The following is a 4,377-nucleotide window of genomic DNA, read 5'->3' on the forward strand; positions in this document are numbered from 1 at the left end:
CAGAATTTCTCCCCATTCTCCTGGGTTTGACTGCCCTGCTGCAGCCACAACTTTGGTCTTTAAAAAGATATTGAACTTTATAAAGCATTGAGGTACCTTAAGGGTTAAAGGCTAAATACCAAAGACAAACAACACTAGTTACCTGTGTCTGTCAAAAAGGTGTCTGTCAGTTTTTCAGCTTTGAATGAAAGATTCAAATGGCTTTTTAGTGGTATTATTTAAAAACAAAACCAAACCCAATTTATCTTAAACCTACAAAATAGAGTTTTACAAGCCAGGAGTGTTGTTTTAGGTCCTAAACACTCCACATATTTACACACACACACATTCATACTCTTTTGCTTAACATCCCTTACACTGCTTTAATTTTTACACAGCTGTACACAGATTACATTGGTTACATTTGGGGTCAGTTTGTTCCAATAGAAACCCCTTACGTTCTTTTAGCAAATTTGACTAAATTGTTGAGTCAAATGATTTAAATCAGATGGTCTTTTTGCCTGGCTTATTTACAAACATTCCTTGGAAAAGGGCCCACTTTCCCTTCAGAATGGCTGCAAAGAAACTAAGATTTCTTTTTCTATAACGCTTTTTCTTGTTAACATTTTTACAATGTTCAACTGCTTAATTCCCTCCAGCCTCTGCAGAGTTAACTTCTCACTCTCTTCCCTTAAATCACTTGCTTATCTCCCAAAAGGACACCTTCATCAACTCAGATTTTACCATTCCAAATATTGTCCCAGGGATCTGAATTTCCCATGCCTGTACTGAGGAAGCTTTTATTCTAAGTCAGTCATAAAAATGTTTGCATACTGTGGGGCAGGGGTAGGCAACCTATGGCATGTAAGCCAAAGGCAGCACGTGAGCTGATTTTCAGTGGCACTCACACTGCCCGGGTCCTGGCCACTAGTCCGGGGCGCTCTGCATTTTAATTAATTTTAAATGAAGCTTCTTAAATGTTTTAAAAACCTTATTTACTTTACATACAACAATAGTTTAGTTATATATTATAGGCTTATAGAAAGAGACCTTCTAAAAATGTTAAAATGTATTACTGGCATGCAACAAACCTTAATTACAATGAATAATGAAGAATCAGCACGCACTTCTGAAAGGTTGCCAACCCTGCTGTGGGCCATGTGGGGTACCGCTAGCAGTGCCGCTGACTTGAAGGTATAAATTGTCCCAAATGTGAAATAGTTGGGTGAGGACAAAGTCACAAAGTTCAGCACCAGGTTTGCCATGATATCAGGATATGTTCCTGATGACTCGTAGTCCATCTCTGTGTGCGATGTTGGTGTAGAGGCTTCTACATCATAGTGGCCAGGATGGTGTTTTCTGGAAGATCATCAATGGTGTAGTTTCTCAGAAGTCAGTGGTGTCTGGAAGATAGCTAGGAGTGCTGGTAGCGTCAGCCTGAGAGAGAGTCTACATAACCAGACAATCCGCTGTGGGGTGTCAGTGCCTGAGAAATGATGGGGGCCCAGCATTTCAGGTTTATGGATCTTGGTAGCAGATAGAATAACCCTGTCGGGTTCTAGGGTCTGTCTGTGCAGATTTGTTCCTGTGCTTTGTCAGGGAGTTTCCCGAGCAGATGGTGTAGTTTCTTTTTAGTACCATCAGTGCGTATCAGAGGAGTGCCTGTAGAACGTGTTGTTAGAGAGCTGCCTAGCAGCCTTCATTCATATTCCGATGATACAGTCAGCTCTGTGTTCTTGAGGAACCGGGCACAGTATCCATCCTGTCTGACTCATGAAAGACACCCCCACACACACACCAGCCTCTGCTTAACCAAAACCCATTAGAGAAAAGACTTGCAGAGAGCAATGAAGACGTGGGAGACACACCTAGACCCTCCTGACAAGGGTGACAAGATTAAGACATCTCCATAGCATACAAATGGAGAGCAGAGACAACTCCCTAGCCTCATCTGCATGAGAGATGACAGAGAGACATCTCAATTTGCATACAGAATGGAGAACAGAGAACCGCACTGAATCTGGAGCAGAAAAAGCAGGAGCACTGCATCATGGATCTCTGCTCTGAGATGCTAATGAACTATGCCTGCACACACCCAGCCCAAGACAACCGGCCAACCTGAAACGTATTCTCACCAGCAACTGCACACCACACCATAGTAACTCTAGCTCAGAACATCCATGCAACAAACCCGATGCCAACTCTGCCCACATATTACACTCAGTGACACCATCACAGGACCTAACCAGAGCAGCCACGATATCACCGGTTCATTCACCTGCACGTCACACCAATGTAATATAGCGCCCATATGATGCCAGCAATGCCCCTTGCTCTACATCGGCCAAACTGGACAGTCTCTACGGAAAAATGATAATGGACACAAATCAGACATTAGGAATGGCAATATAAAACTGTAGGGATAGCACTTCAACCTTCCTTGCACACTATAGCAGACCTTAAGGTGGCCATCCTGCAGCAAAAAACTTCTAGACAGACTTCAAAGAGAAACTGCTGAGCTTCAGTTATGCTGCGAATTTGACACCATTCAGCTCAGGATTAACAAAGCTGTGAATGGCTCCAACTACAAAACATTCTTCCTCTCTTGGTTTCACACCTCAGCTGCTAGAACAGGGCTCATCCTCTCGAGGAATAACCTCGTTATCTCTAGCCTGCTTGTAGCATATATATATGACTGCCCTGGAAATTTCCATACATGCATCTGACGCAGGGGTATTCACCGCACGAAAGCTCAAGTCCAAAATCATGTTAGTCTAAGATGGTGCACACGGATTTCTCTGCTGCTTTACACCGCGTTTTAGCATTATCAGAGCAATTCTAGTGATGATCCTTGATTGATATCCAAATACTGAAGCAGCCTAGTTGCATTGTGATCTCCTGGAAGAAAACACCACCATAGCCAAGAGTATCAGCTCCTATTGTCTAGCCTAAAGAAAACCCTTGAGTCATCTGCTTACCTATAAACAAATCTAGTGTTCTCCCTTGAACCACTGTATTTTCTCTACAAAAATCCTTACTCACCCTCCAGTCAGTGTTCTGATGCTTAGATCCGAACTAGGCTTCAGTTCCACTGGGACTCCATATTCTCCTGAATGATCGTGCTAGAGATTCTGCCTGTCTCCTGTCCTCAGGACCCTGAGCTGCCACTATCATCTGGGAAACCTGACCAGTTCAAGCTTCAGGGAGCGGTGAGATTCCCCTTCCCCTTCTCTTACTCTCTCTTCATTTTCCTTTCTACCATAGGTATTAACCATTAATAATATAGGTTATGTTGGTTTACCCTCCTTGTGTAGTTATCACTAGTATTCAATAAATAACTTTTATGGTTAAACTGGTTGCTTCTCTCTCTCTTGCTGAACTTTACTCTTTTGTGTTTTTAGCTTCATCTATTTACTCTACAGCAATGCTTCTTTTACCTAAGCTAAAGACCCTGCAGCACCCAAAATACTGTGGGGTTTGCTCATCAGGTAGGTTACTGCCAGTACAATTGTGTTGTGAGAGTGGGGATAGGGACGTGCTGAATCTGGGACGCATAAGGGTAACAGCTTGAAAGTGCTGCTTGACCCAGTCCATAGAGCCCAGGGGCAGATAAGGAGAGGCAGCTTGAAAGTGCTGCTTCATCCAACCCAGTGAGTCCAGAGACATATAAGAGGTCAGCTTGACAGTGCTGATTGATCCGGTCTGCTCAGACTTGCTCTGTTAATGTATGTGTGGGTGTGTTCATCCGGTTCTGGGGCTGGAGGAACCCAACCCTGGGGAACCTAGGTCCTGCAGGATAGCTCCATTGGGAGGGGACTTGCAGAAGGGAGAAGTAGAGCTCCATGTGAAAACACAAGTGACACAAGCAGTACATTGATAGAATTACAGAACCCCCACCCCCCGAAGAGTAACCGAATAAATGAGCATACCCCAAAGTAACGGCCAAATCTAGTAACACCGACCTATTCATGATGACAGCACCTCTTTTGTCAGCCTTTTTAATTATGATGTCAGAGTTGTTCCTGAGGCTGTGTATGGTGTTGTGTTCTGCATGGCTGAGATTATGGGGCAAGTGATGCTGCTTTTCCACAATTTCAGCCCATGCAAGTCGGCGGAAGTACTTTATGTAGAAGTCCAGTCTGTTGTTTCGACCTTCAGGAGGAATCCACACAGAATCCTTTTTGTAGTGTTGGTAGGAAGTTTTTTGTGGGTTAGATGTTGTTCAGAGGTGTGTTGGAAATATTCCTTGAGTCAGATTGACAGAGCGAGAAGAGTACCCAGAAATCACCTATTACAAGACAAGCCGCCCCCCCAAAGTAAAAGAACATACCCTCTACCGTTCACCTCTAACTAATCTCTCCAGCGTCATCATAAAGGATTTACAACACTATACTGGGA

Source organism: Chelonoidis abingdonii, chromosome 7 (genome assembly GCF_003597395.2).
Source record: "Chelonoidis abingdonii isolate Lonesome George chromosome 7, CheloAbing_2.0, whole genome shotgun sequence".
In the NCBI taxonomy this organism is placed as follows: domain Eukaryota; kingdom Metazoa; phylum Chordata; order Testudines; family Testudinidae; genus Chelonoidis; species Chelonoidis abingdonii.